This window comes from Aythya ferina (assembly GCF_964211825.1).
Source record: "Aythya ferina genome assembly, chromosome: 7".
Lineage (NCBI taxonomy): Eukaryota > Metazoa > Chordata > Aves > Anseriformes > Anatidae > Aythya > Aythya ferina.
In genome coordinates, this window is record NC_140302.1 from 7,122,773 (window position 1) to 7,149,297 (window position 26,525).

Genomic DNA, 26,525 nt, shown 5'->3' on the forward strand with positions numbered 1-26,525 from the left:
GATATCCATGCGTCCAGTCTCTGCATCTCTCCAAGGTGGTCACTGGTTAAAATTTTATAAATGTGTTTGTGGCTGTCCTGTAAGACTATATTTGTTAGTTACCAAAGTAACGTTGAATTCCTGACTTGTGGAGCGAACACCTGTTTGTTTTTATGTTTTTAAAACTCTGAATTTTGTTTAATGTGCTATCTGTGAGCTAGAAATCAAGTGAAGTTCACTCCATCACAGATTGGGTTTCACTCTTTGGTTCTGCAGGTACTGGTAGGGGGTAGACAAATAGGGAAGGAGGATGAAAAGTGGCAAAATTATGTATGGTTAAAAAGGTGAAGTATTGACTGTGGTTAGGGAAGAAGCTTTGTATGGGGAAGGTGACAGGAACCTGATCTTGAGAAAGACTGGATTAAAAGTATTGCTTGGGTAAGGGCAAGATCCTTCATCAACTACTGGCTGTTAATGTGCTGTGATCAATTGCTGCTGACTATGGCAAGGTGTGAATCATTACTGCTTATGACTGATTTGGATAAATTATTTGTAAATATTTAGTGGGAAATGATTGTGAATGCAGAAGAGGGATATTAGTTTCACATTTTCTTCTCTCACTTCTGTTATTGAGTGTCTATTTACCTCTGAGATAGATTCGCTAGTAAGAAATTAAGCAGTCTTGACTTGCCAGCTGTACACACTGCTTAGGGAGTGCCTGAATGGTAGTTCTCGTGTTGCTGCCTGAGTCTGAAAGTCACCTCTTACATTCCTAGCCATTTCAAACCATAGAAAAACGTGTTTCCAAATCAGATTGAGTAGTACTCAATATAGCTCAGTATTCTGAACTGTTTCTTGCTGTTACTGGATTTCTTCCCCGTATAAATAGACAGCAGAATCCAGTAAAATTCGGCTTTGTTTCTCCCCACTTTGTTGAACAGAGCAATTCTGCAGTTGCAGGTTTGCAGTATTTTAGCTGCATGGGGTATCAGAGCAAGGTCATGTCCTTTATCTTCATGTTGCTCACAACATGAACAAAGAGGCACAAAGTTGTTGAGCAGTCTGGCTAAACGTTTCTCTTGTCCTCATGCATTGCATCCACAGAGATTCAAAGCAACATCACTGTACCAAATGGACCAGAGCGATTGTTCTTTAGAACAAAGCGAGACAAATTTTCTTAATTGGTTCAGATGATTCAGCCTGGAACATGAATCACACTGGACAGTGATTTGGCTGTTCCTAGGGTACTTAAGAGCCAAGTAATTTTAGTTTGCCCCAGAGGCTAAATTGATGTACAGATCAAGTTCAATTAATATTTTTTTTCACACTCATACTATTCATTTTTCTTGTTCTGACAGTTTTATTTACAGTGGTCCCAAAGTGTCTGCTACCAAGGACCACTTTGGCATCCTGTCAAAAGCCTGAAGGCAGCACTTAGTTGACACATGCTTTGTATTACGGTGCGTGTGGATGGGCTGTTTGCTTCTGGATTTGCTAACTGGAAAGATGATGTGGGTGCGTCTATTCCCCTGGAGGCTGGTTATTAACAAACATTCTCATCTGAATTTATCTTGGTTTATTTCAGGGAGAAGAGCTTTAGCATGTTTTGGGGCTGTAATGTGTTGCAGGCTTTCTTTGTGTTGCTTGGTGTACATCAGCTGTGAACCTACACAAACTGATTCTGAACTAAAACCTTTTTAAGCATACCAATCACAAACCTCAGAGTTTTTCTTTGCTGGTATTCATCCCAATACAAAACACAATGCATATTGGATGCATACAGTATTCCAAATGTCCTAGCTTTAATTTTTTGTTTATTCTGGTATATATTCCCGTAACTGTGGATAAAACTATGTGGAAGGTTATTTTTTTTTCTATATCTAAAATTTCTCCTGGGATGGAGATGTGTACTTGATCCCATGAAGCAAAATTCTCTTGTATTTGCTAAAATGAAAGACAAAAGACTCCACCTGTGGCATGGAGGAGGTGGGTTCCTGTGGGTGAGTGGGGATGCAAGTAAGTCAGCTTCTGCTTTTCCAACAATTCTCAGAAAAGACTTGTCCAATGTTTTCTCCATTAACCTGTCTTCTCACTCCCATTGTGTTAATGTCCCATCACCAAACCTGAGTGGATGTGAGGAGTTAAAATATCGGTGGCAGATGCCTCGTGTGTTACTTGCAGGTAATGAATTATGTAATTAATATAATTGAGTACCTGCAATTACGCCCAATACCAAGGCCAGGGTATTAAACTTCCCTAGTCGTGCTATTTGTGACCTTTATGTCTACTTGTATGTTTTCAGCCATTTTTCCTGTTTAGATTGCACACTGACCTATGGCAGAATAGCTCACCACAGATTGCTCCCCAGGAGGAACATCTGATATAAGCCTTCCCACTGAAAACAGATTTCCAAGCAGGTTTCAGCTCTTTTTTCCCTCTTCCTCTTAGCTTGGAAAAGCGCCATCTATGGCAGTCTTTTCGTTTCTCGTATTCTCATGTGACCTTTTCTTTTCAGTGTTGAGGCAAAGATTAGGGATCTTGACTGAATTCTGGCTAGTACAGAGACCAGTTTGAACAACCCTGTTGCTCTTGGGTTAATTAAAATTTGGGAACTGTTTTAAAGTGATGTGGAGAGCTTAGATGAGCCCTGCATTGCACCCCTCCAAATGTGAGTGCTTGTGGAGATTAAAATGCTGTATTGGGAGTGATTAAAACATAAAATTAAATTGCATATCATAATTTTAGTTCCCAGTTTAGATTAATTAAAAGGTAAATTGCCTATAACACCTTCTACTTTTGATACTTCATTGCCTTCCTGTATGATCAGCTGAAATTGCCAACCTTAAGCTCTTTCAACTGAACAGAGTTGTACATGAACAATGAGAATTAAATAGTGAAGTTTAGGTACTGGTCGATTAGAATTACAAGAAACATGGGTTAAGATAAATAGCCTCTGTTTCTCACTAGCATGAGAGTTATTTTAAAATCTTCTTGCATAGGAATGAAGCATCTTGTATGAAGAACGTGAAGGAACTCTGACTAAACCAATACAATTATATGGGGAAAGCTGCCTTGGAAATGCTTGTGCTTGGTTTTTGAGAACCAAAATTCCCAAATTGCTGTCATGCAATGCCTGCCTTACTGCCTGAGCATTTTTGTAGATGCTGAGAGGACTTGGAAATGCACATTGACAGGTTCTGTGACACGTGCTGATAACATGTGTTTTCACAGGGAGTTCTGCATATGCAAAAAGTAGTGTACAAGGGGCCAGAAGTACGCTGAATGTGTTCTGCTGACAGCTGCAGACTTGTGGATTATTACTATTACTTACTTTGGGCCTTACTCTATCATAATAAAAGCTTGGGGTAAGACCAGCAGATCAAGTGTTTCATGTCAGGTTGCTCTGAGAAGGCTGGGCTTTATGGATCACAGGTCCAGTTTGCAGTGGTCCAGTCCATACAGAGAGGAACCTGCCCCTTATGACTCATTTCAGAATCCCTAATTTTAAGATAATTAATCTCTTTACCAAAGTTTTTCTCTTACATCATGCTTTTCTTCCTCCTTACAATACAACAGTGCCAGGCTGTTCTCCAGATATATCCTGTGTGCTTAAAATCCTCGGAGGATATTTTTCCTCAAATGCTAAACTGTCCTTGAAGCCAGGGGCTTCTCTGCATGTGCCTTGCTCTCTGAGTAGAAGTGGAAGGAGTTTTTCTTGATTTTTGCTCCATCTTTCAGCAAATTTCAGTTTTCTTTCTCTTCTGTTAGGAAATAGAAGTATCCTACTTTGAGGTGGAAGAGTACCAGCACTGGAGGAGGTTAGTTCTGAAAAGTATTTGAGGATCAATTCAGTAAGCTTCTTAAGTTGTGCAAATACTGGTTTTGAGTTTGCTCACAGAAGTGCTAGAATTCTTCAGCTCTGTTACCTTTTGCTGTCCCTAGAGGATGAATTCCTCTTATGTTGCAGAATTATTGTGAAAAAAATTTGTAGGAACCCTGATTTATGCAGACTTCAGACTGTCAGGAAGGGGGATCCAAACCATTGGAAACCACTGGATTGTGGAAACACTGATTCCGTTTCTTCTGCATGGGTGTTTGGGTGTGACGGCAGTTAAATGGTTTCCCCAGAATACTTGGGATGCCTGCGCTTTCAAGGGGAGCAGATGCCCATCCCTCTCAGCTGGCTGTTGATCTGGCCAGCAGCAAATAGGTAATTAATGAAGCAGCTACTAATGCAGTAATGCAGTGCTCTTCCAGAGCTGTAATCAAGGAGAAGAATCTTTCTTCCAGTGCTTTGCTCATCCAAAAGAATGAAATCATCTTTGTTATTAAATATTATTCGATTATGCCAGATGATTAATTTAGTAACTAACAATATCAATCACATTGTTTTCCTGGTTATTATCTATTGAATTAAAGGTCTAGTTCTAACAAACAGCTACACTGCTGCTTACTGACGTAGCAGACGTTTCATTTACCAGTGTTATAAATGACCTTCTGGTGCTACTTCGGGAAGTGTGGTGGCCTGACAGTAATTGAGCAGTAATTGGTATACAAAGGCAGGAAATATTCCCAGTTGCTAACTATTCTGTTAGAAAACAATTTCATTTGTGCTATGATATTTCATCAGCTCTGGTCATTCCCATTTTGTGCCATAAGTTCAAGCAGCAGAATTTTAGACTGGCTTTATGAAATGCACTTGCTCAGCTTTGCTAAATGTCAATTTTAGAAGTACCTTTTTTCACCACCAGCATATGTAAATACACTTCTTTGCCTCCTGAGGCCATTACTCTTTCATCTGACCTTTGGCATGGCTTTTGTGTTCTGTTAAAGCAACTTAGTTTTGAAGGTAAAAGAGGCTGGCTGTTTTGGTTTTGTGTACTGCTTCTTAAGGGCAAGTGTTGTTGTTATTATTTTTTCAGTCCCAGAGAAGAATAATGGTGGTGATGCAGCTTCAGAGTGGTTGTAAAGGTGTTCACTAATTGCGTGCCTTCAGGTTGGCATATGTATAAGGTATAACCAGGAGCTGCTTTTGCAGACCATGCACAGACCTGACATTGCATTTCTTCTTTTTCTGCTTTCTGCCCATCTTCTCTTAAGGTTTTATTCTAGGATGGCCGGTCTTGGTGGATTTGCACGCAGCCCTGACCTCATGCTTCCTGTAAGCTGGGTGTCCAGGGGGCCTTGCTCTTATTCAGGAGCATGGGCGCTGTGGCTGCTCCTCTGCTGAGTTAGCATTGGTATTTATTGAATAACAAACACCCTGATGGTCTTTCCCTGTTACAAGGTGACTTACAGATCTTGTTCCTTTCTACGCAAATCCCTTTTGTGTCTCTACATTCCTGTATTGAATGTGCCAGCCTGATCCTGAAATTTTAACCAAACACCCATTTGAAACTATTAGACCAAGACACTTGTATTTTTTTCCCCTTCCCTCTGCATTTTCATTGCTATTAATGACCTGTCTTAGTGGGTAGGTAAAAGAAGTGTTTTGTCCCATCTCTGTAAGCCAGGGATCTGTCAGTGCTACTTGAAGATCAGAGTAAATCAAGAATGACTTCTCAGGGAGGGGGTTAGGGAGGTGAGTTAATGGGAGCGGTGAAGGGGTGCAGGCAGGAGAAATGAGCTGTTGTTTGAGCAGAGATGGGTCAGGGAGCAGACACAGAAGTAATAACTGACTCCTGACCTGAGAAAAGGTCACATGTGTCACCGCAGAAAAGCTACCACAAGCCAAAAATGCAGGTGCTTTTTCCAGTAGCTAGGTAGTGATCTTCAATATTTGTTACAGTCTTTTTTTTTTTTTTTTTTTCCCCTACTTACCATGTGATACATCAGTATAGTGGTAAAGACTGTACAGTTGATATAATTAAACTGTGAATATTCAGCTGACAGCAAACAGCTCATGGAAATCATATCCCCTCAGTCCCAAGGCACAGTGGTCACAGAAGTGGAACGTAAGAGACTAGTTTTGGTTGTGACCTGCAGCTGCGTCCCCAGTTCATGTAATGGCTGGAACGTGCCTTTTCCCCAGTACTTTAGCAGTGATGGCGATGTATCATCAGGTTCTCTTCCTGAATGTTCAGTTTTTATGGAAAGAAAAGCTTGTCAGCTTCTCTGCTGCAACGCAGGAGGCAGAAAAACATTTTCTTCATTGTCCCTTGGAATTAGCCCCCTATGTTTCCCCATTGTTAAGATTTCATGGAATCCAGGCCAAATTCAGCAGAGATCTAATTTCAAACATAAATAATTTCTCTCTGAAGAACAAATAAGGAGGTTGGGACTCATCATGGAGGAGGATGTGGTGCAGGTGTGTAATCATGAGTGAAAGGGGAAGGGGAGCTCAGAGAGATGGCTCCCATCTCTCTCAGTGCAGGCGCTGTGATTTGACATGAAAGTAGTTCTAAGGTTTTTTGTTTTTATGTTTATTTTTTCTTCCTAATCTATTATTGATCTTTTCCTTTGGAGATAAGGCAACCATGCTTGATCATGCCAAAGACTTGTATAGACTGGTACACTTCTGACCTTGTAAGACAAGAGGAAAAAAAATTTGGTAGGTACTTCAATTCTTTAAGTTGTTTTCATTGTTGTTCATAGCTGTATGAAAATCTGTTCTCATATGAATGTAAGAAAGTGAGTATTGCTTCTTACCTTACCTAATTGATTGTGGTGTCAGCAAGTTCAGACAGTGGATACAGCGTGGCTTCGTTAAGGATTTCGATCTTGAAACAAGAACGAAACTACTGAGTGGCATCAATGCCTTTTCTTGTTGTGACTGACAATGATTTTAGTGACACAGATTGCTGAAGGAAAAAGGTGGAGAACTGAAATGTGATGCTGATGCTGAACTGGACAGAGACTGACTCTTTTCATGGAATGTGCCATGCTGCTTTTAAAGGCCACAGGTGATCAGAGTGTCAGTTCTGTGTCTCATCCACAAATGGCAATTCCCCCTGCAGAAGCATTCGGATGCCCTCTGGCACTGTGGGGTGCTGAGCTGGAGCATCCTCATCAGTAAGGTTATTCCTTGGGCTGCAAGGGTATTGAGATTCCTGGATTTTTGAGAAGCTTGCTGTAGGCTCGTCGCTTCTTCCTGGGGGGAGTTTGTTTTGATCCAAGTGTTTGATTTGTGACATTGCCTAAGAAAGTTGAATTGCGGAGTTAATATTAAAATGTCTTAAAGTAGAAATGCATGGATATATTGTTAATATGAAGACTGTCAGTGAAATAAATCCCTCACTGTCACTGAAATAGCGTGCTTTTTCATGAAGCACATTTCTTCTCCAAGAATCTTGGTTCTTGGGTTGTACTTACGCATTTGTCAGCTCTCTCAATGGAATGTTGTCTTTTGAAACCTTCTCTTGGGAAGGACTGCATGTTGCCTTTGTAGCTTAAACTTAATTCCCTTATGTTTGAGGCCAGGATTGCTTATAGCAGTCCACTGGCATATGTATTTTCGGTGTTTGCAGAAGGCTCTTGTGTATGTTCCACCTGTAATGTCTTTTAAGATGTAGCCATTTTCTACAGCAAACAAAACCAGACATCTCATTTCCAGCAATATAAAGTGTTTCCAATGGAATAATAGAGTGGAAGTGTATTTTATCACAAAATTTGATTTCACAAATTTTTGCAAGGTATGCTACATTTATTTTTGTTGCTGTATTTTCTCTTCTCAAACAGTTGTTCTTTTTAATTTTGAAGTGGAAGAAGTATAGCATACTGAAGTGCTCTTCACACTTAGGTATTTTTATTATAATTTATATGCATTAAAACAGTAAAAATATGAGCAATATCCTCTTCGTTTGATACCATTTAACTAGACAAAAAATGAAGCAGTTGTGTTGGGTCTGTCTGAGCTGGAGTCACCTTTTCCCTGCAGCAGCCCACACAGTGCTGTACTCTGCACTCGTAGCTGGAACAGCACTGATATCACTCCAGTGTTGTGTCTATTGCTGCGTAGTGCTGGCACAGCATCAGGACTCCTTCCAAGCTCCCAAGAGCCAGCAGGCTGGGGGTGGGCAAGTGATGGGGAGGGGACATTGCCGGGGCAGCTGACCTAAACCAACCAAAGGGATATTCCATAACACCTGATGTCACACTCAGCAATAAAAGGGGGGGGTTCTTGTGGGGGAGGGGGCTGTTCCTCCTGAACAACCACTACGCGTTTGAGGCCCTGCTTCCCAGGACATGGCCGAACACCGCTCGCTGATGGGAAGTAGAGAATAATTTTTTCTCTCTCTGTGCTTCCGCGCGGACTGATTGTTTCTTTTGTTTCTGTTTTTCCTCCCCATTCCCTTTCCCTTTAATTAAACCTTTCTCATCTCAAACCTCGAGTTCTCTGTGTTGTATTTTCTCCCCCTTCATCTTTGAGGAGAGGGGGAGTGAGAGAGCGGTTGTGGTGGAGCTCAGCTGCCCACCTGAGTAAAACCACCACAGCAGTAAAAGGAGAGATGATAAGAGGGACTTCATTTTAATAATGGGGGCAGTAAGTTTTCTCCAATGGAGACTATTTTGATGAATACTGAGTGAGCCTGACTTTCTTCTCATGTATCATGGCATGAAGCCATTGCCTCTTCAGTTCATAATCCTTGAACCATTCGTGGGTAAGGACTTGCTGTATTAAATAACTGTGTGCCTTCCATGTTGCCTTTTTTAGTGGAAACAAGGGAAAGTTTGCTTGTTATGACCATGATTTAGTGCCTCTTCTACTCAAGCCTCTCAACATCGTGCCTGAGGCCCCTGTTGACTCCGTGTTGGTTCAGTTTCTACAGAGCAGTGGCCTAGCAGAGATTCACGCTTCTGCTGCATACTTTGCATAGCTGGTGAACCTTTCATGCTTTTTCTTGCAGCTTGCCATTGCCTTTCATGCATGACAAATCAGTACTGCAAGAAAGCTCTGGCCACAGATCATGGATGGAAAACTCAAGAGGGATTGTATCTCCTGCTGGGTATTGGACAAGTGCAGTGTAGTGGTGGATGTCACATGCCACATGAAAGAGCTTCTGTAGCCTTTGAGATACACTGGCTGTTTATGTGGCAACACTGGTGGCTTTCATGCAGCTTGTATCAAATGAAATATTGATATGATATCTTGGGAATAAACTTAATTCCTTAACTTTAAAATCATGTTTTCTGAATGGCAGTGAAGACTGGCAGGCAGGTGGTGAAGTGGTGCACTGTAAGGAGGTGATCAACACAAGCTGGTACCCAGCAGCAGGTCAGAAACCTTGTTCCTTTCAAGGTACACACTGCCTCTTCCCTTCCTCCAGGATTTAGGGTATACAAAATCTGGGTGGCATGTATGCTACAAGATACCCTTTTCAAAAGAAACTAAAAATCTAAAAAAAAACAGAACCCAATAAACAAAAAAAGCAAGTCAGGAATTAAATATTTTGAGAGATCACTTGCTGGTAAATAGAGAAATACAGGAATATTTGATCAAGTCTGACCTGTGCTTACTGCTTGTTCCAGTCTCTTCTGACCTCAGTGAGCTTAGGCAAGATAAGTATCTGTAGTAATATTGTAGGGTTGTGTTTTTGGGCATGTTGAAATGAGGATACAAACATAAGTAATGTAAAAAATTCCAGAAGTAAGGCCAACAATTTTGATTAATTATAAGCTTTTGTAATGTAAGAGGCTCTTACCTGTAACTTTAAATTTGTAGTAACCATTTGATGCTAAAATACATATTTTTCCTCACCTCTTCTGAAATCAGACTTGAGTTTGAATTGTCTTGCAGTGATCCCACCTTTTTACTGTGTGCTTTACAGTTGTTTGGTTTTTTGTTTTTTGTTGTGTTTTTTTTTTTGATATGGTTCTGTTTGTTAATAGGTTACTGAATTTGATATTTGGTACAATATTTATGGTCAGCTTGGATATTTGATTAACTTTGAAGATTATACAAAACTTCCGTGTTTAATAAGAGTGTACCTGATGTTTTCTCATAAACCAGAACTGCTCTTTAAGTTTGTGTTTTGAGATGCTTAAGTTTGGTTTCTGGAATGTTTACGACAGGTGAGTGAAAGTGTAAAAGGGTTTCTGAAAACATCCTTCTAGTTGCACAAGTGGTGGGAATCATGAGTATGAAGGTGTGTGTGAAGTCTTTTTGCATATTGAAAAGGGAGCAAGTTACTGGAGGAGAGATCGTAATGATCCAGTTCATAAAGATCGTGCTCATGGGAATAATTACATTAAATACTCCAGCAGGTCAGTAAATCCTTCAGCTGCCTGTTTCAGTGCAGTTATATAGTTTATGTTCTTCTGGGAGGAATCCAGCTCCTGTTTTTTTGCCTCCTCCCTGCAACTTGACATTTTGCTAAATCAATTTATTGTGTGGCAGAGCTTGCAGACAATGCCTTCCAAAGCATTAAAGATCTGATCTATTTGGAGAAGACGTTTTCTATTTATACCCTAAATATGCTGTCAATGGATCATTTGGTTGGAGTGTAGTTTGTCGCCTTTAACCTCTCGCAAATGCACTCCAGTGACAAGCCCAGGTTCCTGAGCCTGTCTGAACTGCTCTGTCCTTTGCCTTAAAAATGGTTTTCTGTGCTCTGGTTTCTTTTTTCCTAACTATGGAGTGACCTTACTTAGACCCGTCTGATTAGTACAGAGGCAGATCTCTCTAATGTTTGGTAATTGGGTTGGTAGCAGAGGCAGTCTGTGCTAGTCATCCCCATGGGAGAAAAACAGTCTTTTAAAGAAGACCCATTTCTATGAAATGCAGCGTGAGGGAAGAGAAAGCACTGGGAGTGATGAATATTAATTATTACAGTTCAAAGAGGTTGAACGAGGACTTGTTTTTATAGTGACAAATGGGAAGTAAAGATGTGATAAGCTCGGCAAATAGCGTTGAGAAACTTTTCTGCTCTTTAACTGCTGCTGGTATTTTAAAGTGTGTTAATTCTCAAAGTTTTGTGTCTGTACCCTGTAAATGTTCTTCTTGTAGTTCAAAGTTACAGCTGCTTGTTTATTATGGCTTCAGTTTCACAGCAAAGTAGTCTGTTTAGTAAAAAGTTATGGAATTGAGTGCCACCGAATAGATGTTTTTGTTAGGCTCGTATTTCATTTTCTGATACCAAGCTGCATCACTTTTTCTTTTGTACTTTCTCTTTTGCTTGCTAAAAGAACTATGGTGTGGTGTCCATTTCTTGCTGCCAGTATGGTAGGAGTTCTTCAGCTGCTTTTGGGTGCTTGTTCTCCACCTCATCCATACACGGGAGGCATTTGGTGCCTTGCTTTGTGGAAAGCGGGCTGGAATGTCTGTGCCAGGGTAGGCAAACCACGTTTTCATCAAAGGCTATGCAAAACGGGACGGGCAGCTACTCGTTGTTGTGGATGAGAATGTTAGAACAAATGGGTTTTAATGTAGGCAATACTAAGAGTGTAAGTTTGATCCAGTTGGTAGAACCATTTCAGGTATGTCTGTGACATAGTGCATGCCCAAGGGGAATGGGGAGAGCAAGAAATGGGGTTCGCAGTCATCACTTCTTGCTGGAGATGAGATGTATGGTGGAAGAGGAATGTGTTGTTTTAATCTTTGAACAATTTGCACGTAAAGCACTGGGTGTTTTAAGATAGGCATGTTTGCAACTGGTATCTGCCTGCCTCATGGGTCAGGATGAATGGGCATATTTAAAGTGTTTGAATATTGTGGGATTGCAGCCCTGGAGAGGAGGATGAAATGGAGATGAAGCTCTTCTGGTCCTGTGCCAAGGAGCCAGTGGGGGTACTTGCTGCCTTAAAACAGACCACAATGTGGGCCGTTTTGGTGAAAGATGCCACTGCGTGTGTGATATGTTTCCGTCCTCCTTGCGAGGGAGAAACTACGAAAACACACAAGCAGTTTCAGCCTCACTAAGGGCTGTTTCCACTGGAAGTGACAGTTCTGTGTGATGGCTTTCTTGCAAGTATATTAAAACGCAGTGCTTCCAGGCACTCCTGGTGAGTTACTATTGCACATATTTTAAACAAAAACACCTCCCCTTTTCTCTTCCCTGGACTGAAGAGGCGTTCAGGTGAGAACAGTGGAAGTTTCTCTTGAGTGATGTTTGTAGTTCCTTAGCTGAGGCCACTTCTGAATTTGAAGTGATGGAAATACTTTAAAAAAAAAAGATATCTCCCCCAAATATAATACTTACTCTTTGAGCGCAGACTCCTGCCTGCTGTTCTTCCCCATGCCTGTAACAGTTTGTAGTTGTTTGAGTTGAAAAGAGAATTATGGAGCAACCACTAAGAAATACAGTAGTCAACTGCTGTACTCGTTAGGAACGAGGAATGACCCAGAATTATGTAACTCATTAAACTGCTAATTTGGATCCATGCTGGTAAAACCTCACCAGAGTACTTCTGAAAACCTTTTATTCAAATAATGATTAATTTATTGCTGATATTTTTCATACTGGCAAGCCTGTTCTTCAGCAGGCTGTGAGGAATACTTCTCTTTGGGGGGAACCAGGATGAAAGAGACAAATTTAAGTGTATTTAGGAGGGTTGTTGTTTACCACCTGTGTTTAATAGCAAGAGACAAGGATGTGTTCTGATTCAGAGTTTGCTTCATACTAAAATGTAGCAAATGTTGAATAATCTTCCAAGTGAGGAAGAACCTTTCCCTGTGGGAGGTTATTTAAAAGGTTTATGCTGAAGGACACAAAACACAAATGATTTTTGGAAGATGCTGCAAGTGGATGGTAGCTCAGGAAACCAACGTGCACTGCGTAACTTGTCAGTCCCCTGAAGCTTTCCTGGTGGGACATCTGGTGAACCAAGTTTTGCAACCTGCCTGTCCGATGTGCTTTCAGATATACGTAGTACTTCCAACAGCACATTAAGTAATAATTAAAAATGCATAATATTTTGAGTCTCAGTTTCTGCTCTGTGCATGTTTTCTAAGGAAGGCATGATTAAAGCAATCATGGTTAAATGATGCGTATATCTATATCATATCTATATATCTATATCTCTCTCTATATATAAAGCTGAGGAGAAAGTCCAAAAGAGTTTGAAGACACTTCTGAGGTCTTCAGGCCCACAGAAGGCTCTCTATGGAGATGTCCCAAGAGACTAACTTCAATGAAAGGGCATGTTACAGATTGGTGACTGAGGTTTCTGGCTTCAGAGTGATTGTTAGCCACCTCCATGGGCTGTATCTGTAAGCATGTGCAAGTTGTTTTAGGCTAACCCTGCTTACCAGTGGCTGCTTTTGATTAGTTTCTGCCTTCTGATCCAGGTAGGTTCCCCATACAGCTGACCTGTGAGGAGGTTAGGTAAAGCTGGGTCTTTGCAACCTTCTCTCAGTGTTAAGTTCAAATCATTGATGGTCATGATCTTCTGTTTCATTTCCACTCACCCTTTTGAGGGGGAGATGCAAAAGATGAAGTCCTGCTGTATAGTGTCACAGTTATTAAACAACATCCATTCCATTACAGCGTTGAAGCTATTTCTTTAAAAATCTGTGATCTCAGCAAGTTTAAAGCCATGTGGTGCCTTTTGAGATGCAATTTGAGAGCACCGATAATCTAATCTTCAAAAATGGGGTAAGGCTGTACAGCAGCATTCATGTCATATGATGTTTTTTGCTTAGTTGTGCCACCTAAGGTTGACTGTATACTCGGGACAATTTGCAGTGCTTCTGTCATGGATTCTGTTCTGTGTAATTTCTCAACGCTTTCTGCTGGTACTGTGTACATATAGGTTTTGCCTTGCATTTGATGGCTTGCATCTAGGACAAAACCCCTTTATCATTCTAATGGTCTAGAATGGGGTGTTTCCAGTTTTCTCTCTTAGGGAGAAATACCTCCCGTCACAGTTGTGCAAGCTAGGAGCTAGCTCCAGGGAAAGGTTGATGTCATTGCAGTAATGTCTCTTTTTGGGGAAAAAAACAAAAAACACTCACGTGCGCGCACACACACAAAAAAAAATGTTGCTTCCTAATCAAATGAGCACTGGCATTAAAGCAAAAATCTCTGTCTTGTAGGAAGGCAGTCTGGGTCTTGGGGAACTGGTGCTGTGGCTAATATGGCCTCTCACAGGCCTTCGAGAAAGGCCTTTGAGATTAATTTCACATTTATCCTTTGAGTGTTGAGAAGAGCTAGACTGGGTGCTAAGAAAAAAAAAAAGGGGGGGGGGGGAGGAGGAAATCCACTTAGGAGAACAAGAGAAGATAAAAATGCCCTTCTTCTACTCCATACCTGTTTTGGAGAGAAAATGATGTGGTTGCTGTGGAGTTGGAGCTTCCTATGGTGCTGCTGTCTGGGACCTGGTGCCTCTGTAATTTCTCATTTCTGTGTGCTAATGGCATTGTGCAGGTTCAGGGATTTCAAGCAGAAGGAGCTGTACCTGCAGGATCGTGACTTAAGCCCTAATTTCAGCATCTCGAGGTACTGCATTTCTGTCATCACTATGGTTAGCAAAATGTGTAATTTGCCAAAGGGAAACAGCTTAAAATTGAACCGTGAATTTCAAAAGAGAAAATAGTCTTGTTGCTTATAGCATTGCCTTTGCTTATTGAAAAACAATAAGTATGGATTATTTCTTTTAACTTACTCTATTTCTGTTAGTGGATTTCACCTCTTCCTTTCCTAGGCTAGAAACCCATTTCTCCTTCAACTTTGCAGCACTGTGCAACAGTAACAGAATAAAAAATGGAAATTGGTGGCTTTTTTCTTCTTTTCAACACAGAAGCAATTAGATCATATAATTTCATTAAATAATTTTGTGGAACAAAAGCTGTGTTTTGAGGCCGTACAACTTGGAAAGAATATGTGAGGGAGAAAGAGGCATCAGAGAGCCCCTCTGGGAGGTGCTACCACCTGTAGTCACATCACCAACTGCAGCTGCTCTGAAGCAGAGCACTGCTAAAAATGCTGTTTTTAAGCCCAAGTCTCCCAAATGTGTCTGCCCTCTTGCCAGTCATGGTTCTTCCTCTCTTCTCTGTTGTGTGCTGAGGGCCCGAGTGGTAGGAGTAAAGCAAAAGAACCGAGGTGGGGAAAATTCCTTCCTGCTGGCAGTTTGGCTTGGAACAAGCACAGGGAAGTAGCAGAAAACTCCCGGGTTTCTGTGCTTTACTGAACTTAAAAAACACAGCTGGAAAAAAAGAAGTCAACCATGAATTTGCAACAGAAGCCATTAATCCATTGCATTCCTCAGATATTCATCTGACTGTTACTGCGTGTTGAAGAGGAATTGAAAAGCACCCCTGAACTGAGCTATGCGGCACTCCATGGCTTTTCTCATGGGGCTCCTACAGGTGCATTGCACAAGCCCTGAGCATACAAAATCATTGCCATAATGTGCATAGTTTAAAATGTTTTGTTTGTAAAAGGATCTTAGCTGGCAGTGGAATAAGTTGTTCTCCCTACCACGACTTCCTGAATGAGTCCAAATGTTCAGTTCATGTTTTTAGTTAATTTCTTTGTATTTATTCATGTTTTCATTCTTGTCTGTATTCATGTAGTATAGCACTACGTTAGTCAAGTGAAAAATACGTTGCTGCAGCAGTTCTGGTAGCCAAGATCTTTGTAAATTCTCTGTAACATCTCTTTCAAGTGAAAGAGGGGGCATTTCTTGCTTTGGTTGATGAGGGAAGGTTTACATCCCACAGTGACTTAAAGTCAGTTCATCTGTCCTTTCTGAGACCTTCTTCTTCTCTGGTGCCTCCTTGGGAAATTATGGTAGCAAAACCAGTGTTTAATGCTCTGGGGTTTTCTGTTGTCCTTTATAATGCTGTTATAATTTAGGTCGCATTTCTATCCCTTCTAATGCTCCCAAGCATTTTGTTTACTTTAGCTCAGTGCCCATTACACTACAGCAGCTATCTGTACTGCTTCCTCTGAGGGGATAATGTCTAAAAAGCTGATAAATTCAGAATCCATATTTGCATTCATGAATATGTTATTTGTCCCAGTGTGCATTTTTATCCAAATTGAAATTCATTTCCCCAGTTATTGCTCAGGTACCAAATGCATTTAAATCCTTACAGAGCTACTCACAATCCCCCAGGGCTGTTAAAAAATCAAAAAAACAAAAAACACTGCTGGGACCTTTCACTGGTGGTGTCCCCATGCTGCTCTGCTGACTCCCTCCTGGCACCTGCTCCTCCTTTAACCGGTGCTGATACAGTCATAAACCATGCAGACCAGCTCCTCTATTTGTTAGTTTTCAATTTTCTTCTGGATTTGTCACTAGAATTGCCAGATTATAATTTTCTACAAGTTAGCATTTTTTCTTGGACAGCCGATCCTGCTTCCCCTTGTGTAGCACTCTAGAGCCACGTCTCTTTGGCTGCAGCCCTTTCCCCTGCCTCTAGGAGTGTCCTTCCTTGTTTTCTGACTTCAGAAAACTGACTTCAGACTTTCAGTGTGACTCTTTCCAGGCCATCAGTGACTTGCAAATGCTAACAGATACCTGGCAGCTTTCTAGTTCACCACTGTCAGATTCCTAGGTGGCCGAACTATTTATTTGGTGTCATGGCCAGGGCAGCTTCCAGAATGGATAGACGCTACTTGTCCTTGAATAAAGGAATCTGTTACCTAGCTGTCCATCATGAGGACATTGTTCCACCTGGATGATGCAGACACTAACCTTCTTGTGAGGGTCAGCAGCATTTTTTTGTCAGCACCAGCGATTCTGAACTTTGGATCAAGTTACATTACTCCAAGTAAAAGAGGTATCTTAATCCCTGGTTTCTGAAACTTGTCCTGTTCTCTTATCTCACTGCTGAACTTGTGATCATTCCTGGTAGGTACGGTTTTGACTAATTTGTGCACTCTGTGGGTGGCAGTGAGTGTCAAAGCTCCACTGGCTTCCTGCATGCTCTATTCAACTTCACCAGATCAGCCTTTAATGCCTTCTAAGCTCCAAGTATTGTGAAATTCACAGAAATGTCAGCTCAGTAACAAAGAAAATATTGAGTAGGATGCTAGGAGTGCTGTCTGCCTCTCAGGGCACGTCTGTTGGCTTTTGCCCGTCCTTCCCACAGCTAGGCCTCAGTCAGTGCCAAACAGTGGCACGAGGTGACCCTGCGTGGGTGTGGGGATGTTGTCTGACCGTCTTTATACTAACAATGTTGTTGTTTGCCTTTATGAAACCTTCCAGGAAATACTTTCCACAGTCTTATGTAAATAATTCTGGCATCTTTTGAAATTTGAGTAACAATTCTTGTGTGGTTTGATTAGCAGGCTCCAGCTCAGCTGTCCAGGCTGATGAGGCTTCACAACACATATGTGGTGATGCACAAGAGGTCTAAACAACACTCGTGGCATTGATTATAGGAGGCTTTTTATTGTCTCAAAGCTTGCTAGAGTACTTGGCTTATGGCTTAAGTAATTCATTTGTTTAAGCGCCTGGAAAGCGTGTAGCTGAATGTAACTGGTAATGCATTGAGTGACCCAGGAAGCAAGGAACTGATAAACATCAAATGTGCAGTTTGCTACATTTCTGGAAAAGAGACATCAATTCTTTATTAAATATATCCATTTAGGATGGACACTGGGGAGGGAGAAGTGTCTGAGAAGTACTGAGAAATGAGGAAAGGCAGGTGCTGCCTTTTGTCCCAAGGGTGCTAAGGAGGGTGGACTGAACCAAATTGTTTGTGTGGAGGAATGGGATATGCATCAGCTTTTGTAGGATGCCTTTGTCCCACTGCACATAGGTTGGGCAGGAGAAGCGTGTAGCTGAGTGCCCTGCTCAGCGGCTCCAAACAGGGTGGAGTTAGATGCAAAAAGCAGCAGCAGTGGAGGACTCTGGGTTTACTTTCTATGATGAATTAAGCAACACTTGTAGAGCGAAGGAGTTTTGAGCTGTGTCCTCCCCACAGGAATCTGCCTAGGAAGAGGATTGTTGGGAGCAGCATTACAAGTCAGGCTGCAGGCATCTCTTCTTGAGGGCTGGTTTGCCAGGGTTCTCTGTAGCTGGTAATCACAGGTAGGTAAGGACAAACTGCTTCATAATGGTAAGTGGAGAAATTGTATTTCCAGAGAAACTAAGTGCAGATAAAGATATCTCAAACCTTCTAAACTTTACTTTTACAAAGTCTGTGAGTTGGAGTGCAGATGTACAAAAATTCTGATCTGCCTTAATCAGCCTTAGCACTTGTAAGCTGTCCCAGCTTCAAAAGCTAGGACTGTTTTTAAAGCTTTTGGCCCAGTAATGCATAACTGTACACCCTTCTACTTGACAGTCAGGTAGCTGAATGTAATTTCTTCTAAGTGTGTGCATATATATATGCATTTTAATTCTGAAATGTCTTTTGAAGTATTTTAACAGTGTCCTGGTTTCAGTTAGCACAGAATTAATTTTCTTCCTAGTAGCTGGTGGAATGCTGTGTTTTGGCTTAGAATGAGAAGAGTGCTGATAACACCCCGATGCTTTAATTGTTGCAGAGCAGTGCTTATACTAAGCCAAGGACATCTCAGCCTTTGCTCTGTCCTGCCAACGGGCAGGCTGGGGGGTGCAGTAAGAGCTGGGAGGGGACAGACCCAGGACAGGTGACCCAAACTAGCCAAAGGGGTATTCCATACCATCTGACGTCATGCTAAACAATATATAGGGGTGGCTAGCCGGGGGGAGGGGGCCGGACTGCTCGGGGTTAGGCTGGGCATTGGTCAGCGGGTGGTGAGCAATTGCATTGTGCATCACTTGTTTGTACATACTATTATTACTTTCGTATTATCACCATTGTATCATCATTATTATTATTGTTATTATTATTTTGTTATTTTTTTTTTTTTTCCTGTCTTATTAAACTGTCTTTATCTCAACTCACGGGCTTCACTTTCCATTTCTCTCCCCCGTCCCAGAGAGGGAGGGGGGAGGGTGAGCGAACGGCTGCGTGGTGTTTAGCTGCCGGTCGGGTTAAACCACGACAGTCTTTTTGGCGCCCAACGTGGGGCCCGAAAGGTTGAGATAACGGCAGATCTGATCAGAGTGTGTTAAACTAAAATTGGTGTAAGGATTAGACCTGCTTAATAGTCACTTGTCATGATGCTGATTGCTTTAATCACAACTCTGCTGCGCCTGTTTTCCAAATTGAGTATTATAGTACATTATTTTCCGTATTTGCTCTCTGTAGTGTTGTTTCTCCTCTCCGGGCCCTGGTTTCAGACCATTATGGTACTAAGTGTTATAGCAATGGCTTATGAGACGATAAGATATCTGGTCATGACTCTAACTTGGTATTTATACTCAGTAACATCGTGGACTCTGTACTTTGGAAACAGCATCTTGGGAACTATTAGCAATTATACCTATTGTTTTTCTCCATTAGAGAGTCAATCTGTGGAGGGGAAAGGGGAGGATATTTTTCCTTACTTGCTTACTCTCCCTTTCTCCTTCACCACCCCTGTATCCTCCTGGGTCACTCTGCCTTCCTCCTTCACCACCCTCTTATCCCCTGAGCTTGTCACAATAGCTCTCCAAGATATTGAATATTTCTGGAATACTCAGAATACCATAGTCTTGTTGTTCTGCCTCATGAATGCACTTCAGATTCTGCTTAAAGTTAAACAACTACTTATGAAGCTCATCCGGAGATCTGCCCGGAGGCAGTATAGTTGTGGGTGGCAGGGAGTATGGGTGGATATGGGCAGGCATCTAGAGCAGTTGGCACCCCCAGTGTGTTGGAAATTCACCCCTGAACAATGGCAAAATCCTCAAAAACTGGCAGAATGCTTGGAAAAAAGGTGTAATGATTCTGGCAGTTCCAAAGTAACACAAATCATTGTAACGTGCTGGGGCCTGGCTCATGCCTATCGAGCTGCCATTGATACTGCTGTCAACTTAGTGACAGACCCTGCGGCCACTCCAAACCCTGTGACAGATCCAACGGCCACTGTGACCCCTACGGTGGATTCTGCAGCCGCTCCAGTCCCAGCTCCTGCAGCCGCTCCAGTCCCAGCTTCTGCAGCCGCTCCAGTCCCAGCTCCTGCAGCCGCTCCAGCTCCAGCTCCTACTGCTGCTCCAGTCCCAGCTCCTGCAACTGCTCCAGCTCCAACTCCAGCTCCTGTAGCCGCTCCAGCTCCTGTGGCCGTGTCAGAGAAACGAGCTGTAGCAGTGCAAGTTGACCCTGCAGAGGGCATTCCAACCCCTGTGGCAGACCCTGTAACAAAGTCAGAGAAACGAGCAGTAGCAGTGCAAGCTGCCCCTGTAGAGAAGGTGAAAATATGGTATAGAAATTCAAGTCGTTTAGAACGCAGAGAGTCTTCTGCCAATCCAGGTAAGGCTTCTGCCAAAACTAAGTATAGAGATGACGAAGATGATGACGACGCTGGGCCGTCAAGGATTCAGGAGGAGGAAGATGAGGATGCCGAAAGAGCAACAGTAACTACCCGAAGCCTAAACGAGCGCGAGCTACGAGATGTGCGAAAAGATTTTGGTCGCTGTATAGGTGAGCAGCTTGTCACCTGGCTGCTCCGGTGCTGGGACTCTGGAGCCAATTGTGTGGAATTAGACGGCAGGGAAGCCAAGCGGCTGGGATCCCTTGCTCGAGACGCCGGCATTGACAAAGCAATTGCAGATGGAGCACGACCCACCAGCCTCTGGAGGCGTCTCCTCTCAGCTGTGAGGGAAAGGTATCCCTTCAAGGAAGATATTTTATGTCTACCAGGCAAGTGGACCACTATGGAGAAGGGAATCCAGTACCTGAGGGAATTAGCCGTACGGGAAGTGATTTATGAGGATCCAGACCTCAAACAAACATCCACAGATCCAGATGAAGTCAAGTGTACACGACCCATGTGGCGGAAGTTTGTACGGAGTGCACCATCATCATATGCCAGCTCATTGGCAATAATGGCCTGGAAAGAGGATGAGGAACCCACAGTGGGTGAAGCGGCTAAACAACTCCGGCAGTACGAAGAAAGTCTCTCCTCTTCCTTACAGGCCTGCGTCTCAGCTGTGGAGAAACTTTCTGAAAAGGTTCACCAACTTGAAGAGAATCTATTGTCCTCCCCACCTGAACCAACCAGTGCCCACCGACCAAAGGAGAACACTTGGGAGAAACTTTCTGAAAAGGTTCACCAACTTGAAGAGAGATTATTCTCCTTCGCACCTGTACAAAGCAGTGTCTCAGCTGTCAGGGGTAGGCGTTCACCCACACAAGGAAGACGATATGGTGGGTACTCACCCCGTGCCACCCTGTGGTTTTACTTACGAGACCATGGAGAGGACATGAGAAAGTGGGATGGAAAATCTACCGCGACCCTAGAGGCACGGGTACGTGAGTTGCAAAAGAAAACAATCAGGAAAAAGGGATTCTCCGAAAAGTTTGCTGCTCCAACTTCCAGCAGACAGTCCTTCAAACACAGAAACGAGGAAGATTCTGACCAGGATTAGGGGGGCCCTGCCTCCAGCCAGGGGGAGGAAAGGGACAATCGAGTTTATTGGACTGTGTGGATTCGATGGCCTGGCACATCACGCGCACAGAAGTATAAGGCTTTAGTAGACACCGGTGCACAATGTACTATAATGCCATCGAGCTATAAAGGACCAGAGCCCATCTATATTTGTGGAGTGACAGGGGGATCTCAGCAGTTGACTGTATTGGAGGCTGAAGTGAGTCTGACTGGGAATGAGTGGGAAAAGCACCGCATTGTGACTGGTCCGGATGCTCCATGTATCCTTGGCATAGACTATCTTAGAAGAGGATACTGCAAGGACCCAAAAGGGTTCCGGTGGGCTTTTGGTATTGCTGCCTTAGAGACAGAGGGCATTAAACAATTATCTACCTTGCCTGGTCTCTCAGAGGACCCCTCTGTTGTGGGGTTGCTGAGGGTCGAAGAACAGCAAGTGCCAATTGCTACCACAACTGTGCACCGGCGGCAATATCGCACCAACCGAGACTCCCTGATTCCCATCCATAAGCTAATTCGTCAATTGGAGAGCCAAGGAGTGATCAGCAAGACTCATTCACCTTTCAATAGTCCCATATGGCCAGTGCGAAAGTCTAATGGCGAGTGGAGACTAACAGTGGACTATCGCGGCCTGAACGAAGTCACGCCACCACTGAGTGCTGCAGTGCCGGACATGCTGGAACTTCAGTATGAACTTGAATCGAAGGCAGCCAAGTGGTACGCCACAATTGATATCGCTAATGCATTTTTCTCCATCCCTCTAGCAGCAGAGTGCAGGCCACAATTTGCCTTCACTTGGAGGGGAGTCCAATATACTTGGAATAGGCTGCCCCAGGGGTGGAAACACAGCCCTACCATTTGCCATGGGCTGATCCAGTCTGCACTAGAGCAGGGGGAAGCTCCTGAACACCTGCAGTACATCGATGACATTATTGTGTGGGGTGACACAGCAGAGGAAGTTTTCGAGAAAGGGAAGAAAATAGTCCAAATCCTTCTGAAAGCCGGTTTTGCCATAAAACAAAGTCAAAGGACCTGCACGGGAGATCCAGTTTTTAGGAATAAAATGGCAAGATGGACGTCGTCAAATCCCAATGGATGTGATCAACAAAATAACAGCTATGTCTCCACCAACTAACAAAAAAGAAACACAGACTTTCCTAGGTGTTGTGGGGTTTTGGAGAATGCACATCCCAAATTACAGTCTGATTGTAAACCCACTCTACCAAGTAACTCGTAAGAAGAATGAGTTTGAATGGGGCCCTGAACAACGACAAGCCTTTGAACAAATCAAGCAGGAAATAGTCCATGCAGTAGCCCTTGGGCCAGTTCGAACAGGACCAGATGTAAAGAATGTGCTCTACACTGCAGCCGGGGAGAACAGCCCCACCTGGAGCCTCTGGCAGAAAGAACCTGGGGAAACTCGAGGTCGGCCTCTGGGGTTTTGGAGTCGGGGATACAGAGGATCTGAGGCCCGCTATACTCCAACTGAAAAGGAGATACTGGCAGCATATGAAGGAGTTCGATCTGCTTCGGAGGTGGTCGGTACTGAAGCGCAGCTCCTCCTAGCACCCCGATTACCGGTACTAGGCTGGATGTTCAAGGGAAGGGTCCCCTCTACGCATCATGCAACTGATGCTACATGGAGCAAGTGGGTTGCACTGATTACTCAGCGGGCTCGAATAGGAAACCCCAGTCGCCCAGGAATATTGGAAGTGATCATGGACTGGCCAGAAGGCAAATACTTTGGGATATCATCAGAGGAGGAGGTGGGTCGTGCTGAAGAAGCCCCACTGTACAACCAGTTGCCAGAGAATGAAAAGAAATATGCCCTGTTCACTGATGGGTCCTGTCGTATTGTGGGGAAGCATCGGAGATGGAAGGCTGCTGTATGGAGTCCTACGCGACGAGTTGCAGAAGCTGCTGAGGGAGAAGGTGAATCGAGTCAGTTTGCAGAAGTGAAAGCCATTCAGCTGGCTTTAGACATTGCTGAACGAGAAAAATGGCCAGTTCTCTATCTCTACACCGATTCATGGATGGTAGCAAATGCCCTGTGGGGATGGTTACAGCAATGGAAGCAAAACAACTGGCAGCGTAGGGGCAAACCTATCTGGGCTGCTGCATTGTGGCAAGATATTGCTGCTCGGGTAGAGAACCTGGCTGTGAAAGTACGCCACGTAGATGCTCATGTGCCCAAGAATCGGGCTACTGAAGAACATCAAAACAACCAGCAGGTGGATCAGGCTGCTAAGATTGAAGTAGCTCAGGTGGACCTGGATTGGCAGCATAAAGGTGAATTATTTATAGCCCGATGGGCCCATGACACCTCAGGCCATCAAGGTAGAGATGCAACATACAGATGGGCTCGTGATCGAGGGGTGGACTTGACCATGGACGCTATAGCACAGGTTATTCATGACTGTGAAACATGTGCTGCAATCAAGCAAGCCAAACGGTCAAAGCCTCTTTGGTATGGAGGACGATGGCTGAAATATAAATATGGAGAGGCCTGGCAGATTGATTACATCACACTCCCTCAAACTCGCAATGGCAAGCGCCACGTACTTACAATGGTGGAAGCAACCACCGGATGGCTGGAAACATATCCTGTGCCTCATGCTACCGCCCGGAACACCATCCTGGGCCTTGAAAAGCAAGTCCTATGGCGACATGGCACCCCAGAAAGAATAGAATCAGACAATGGGACTCACTTCCGAAACAACCTTATAGACACTTGGGCCAAAGAACATGGTATTGAATGGGTGTATCACATCCCCTATCATGCACCAGCCTCCGGGAAAGTTGAACGATACAATGGCCTGTTAAAGACTACCTTGAAAGCAATGGGCGCTGGGACGTTCAAAAACTGGGATACGCATTTGGCAAAGGCCACCTGGTTAGTCAATACTAGGGGATCTACCAACCGAGCTGGACCTGCCCAATCAAACCTGTTACGTACTGTAGATGGGGATAAAGTTCCTGTAGTGCATGTAAAAAATATGCTGGGTAAAACAGTCTGGGCTACTCCTGCCTCAGGAAAAGGCAAACCTATTCGTGGAATTGTTTTCGCTCAGGGACCTGGATATACTTGGTGGGTGATGCAAAAGAACGGAGAGGTCCGGTGTGTACCTCAAGGAGATTTAATACTGGGTGAGAATAGCCCATGAACTGAATTGCACCATGTTAAATAGTATATTATACTGTATGTTATCACTACCATGATTACTATAGGTGACTAATTAGAATGTATGGAAAAGAGTGTAACCTGAGCATGACATAAATGGTATGGAATAAGGGGTGGATAGATGTCCTGGTTTCAGTTAGCACAGAATTAATTTTCTTCCTAGTAGCTGGTGGAATGCTGTGTTTTGGCTTAGAATGAGAAGAGTGCTGATAACACCCCGATGCTTTAATTGTTGCAGAGCAGTGCTTATACTAAGCCAAGGACATCTCAGCCTTTGCTCTGTCCTGCCAACGGGCAGGCTGGGGGGTGCAGTAAGAGCTGGGAGGGGACAGACCCAGGACAGGTGACCCAAACTAGCCAAAGGGGTATTCCATACCATCTGACGTCATGCTAAACAATATATAGGGGTGGCTAGCCGGGGGGAGGGGGCCGGACTGCTCGGGGTTAGGCTGGGCATCGGTCAGCGGGTGGTGAGCAATTGCATTGTGCATCACTTGTTTGTACATACTATTATTACTTTCGTATTATCACCATTGTATCATCATTATTATTATTGTTATTATTATTTTGTTATTTTTTTTTTTTCCTGTCTTATTAAACTGTCTTTATCTCAACTCACGGGCTTCACTTTCCATTTCTCTCCCCCGTCCCAGAGAGGGAGGGGGGAGGGTGAGCGAACGGCTGCGTGGTGTTTAGCTGCCGGTCGGGTTAAACCACGACAAACAGAGCTAATAAAAAACTGTAATTACTCCAGGATGTGTTTAATAGTACTCTTGGCATGTGATGACTAACGGGCAAGGAGAATCAGTCGTCTCCTGACTTTCTACAGAAACATAGGTTTGCTTTGACAAGTTCAATGTATTTATTTTACAAAATTTACATCAGAGTGCAGAGAAGTGAAGCCACAGCATATAAATCTGACTTGAGAAAATGTAATTTTCTCCAATAAAATAAATTCATGTAACGCAGTTGTGGACATACCCATTGCCATAATGGAAGTTGGGGTTTAAGCCTTGAACTCTTGCGAAGTGGCAGGTTTCCTCCTAGGGTGTTCAGAGGGGCTCTGAGGGAACCGTGCCTGGTGTGAGAGGGACATAGGTCTGGTGGGTCTGTGCCATCCAGCAGGGACAAGAGAGCTGTGGGCAGAACTCTGTAGGAGCGGGTGGTTTGGCCTGGGTGTGTTTGAAGGTTGTATCGTCCTAAAAGATGAAGTCATCCTGGGGGATGTGGAGAGATACCTACAGCCAGAAATTGGGTTCCTGTAGTAGTGCTCAGAATGAGCCTCCTTAACCATCTGGTCCTCTTGGAAGGGAGCTGCACAGCAGAAATTGACCTCGTTGCACTAATCGCTCACCAGGGTTTACCCAGCAAACGTGGGAACAGTCAGTACTGAGGCAGGTGCTATCAAACTCTGATCCTGAAGAACAAAAAAGCAACTGGCAGGGCAGAACCTATGCTCTTACAATTGGCTTTTTAGTATGTCTTTCGAGAAGTCATTCCTGGACTTTTTTTTTTTTTTTGGTAATTCAAGTCCAAATGAGTTGCAGATGAATGTGTGGTCCAGCTGTTGGGGTGAGCAAAGCAGCCCATGGGACAGCCCTGCAGTTGCAGCTCTGTGACTATGCTGTACTCCCTGTGCCTGAACTTGCTTTTCCCCCCCATACAATTCATCTGGGCTGCCCCTGTGAGAATCCTGCTCTTTGAGAGCTCAGGTGGGAGCTGGGAGAAAACTGAACTTCCTGCCCATCCTGGTATTTCAAAAATCCAGCATTTGTTTCAGTGCAAGGTAACCAAGTACTTCCTCGGTTTTTGCTTAGAGGAAACCTCTGATTTGCTCCTCTGCCTTAAGTGAGCCCCGTGAAAGAGAGAAGGCTTCATCAGTGGAGGAATGGAGAGATTTCTGGAATATGGCCCAATACTTGTCTTGCAGTAACAGCAGTGAAACTGATCTTTGTATTTCTGTATCAAGCTGTATTTCCATTATTAACTAGTAAAGTAGCCAGTACTTTAACGTATAATTT

General features: G+C 43.5%; 1 protein-coding gene across 17 annotated transcripts in view; it reads left to right on the forward strand.

The window, feature by feature from the left end:
• Positions 1–26,525, forward strand: part of PCDH15 (protocadherin related 15) — an 883,259-nt gene that overhangs the window by 486,278 nt on the left and 370,456 nt on the right. Inside the window, exon 1 of one of the 17 annotated variants that reach the window (XM_084525145.1) lies at positions 13,487–13,511. The exons of 15 other annotated variants lie outside the window; for them this stretch is intronic. The gene's annotated coding sequence lies outside the window, so the exon portion shown is untranslated. Of the gene's footprint in view, positions 1–13,486; positions 13,512–17,791; positions 17,899–26,525 lie in introns of those variants that run through there. One more of the 17 variants, XM_084525142.1, reaches the window with a different exon arrangement.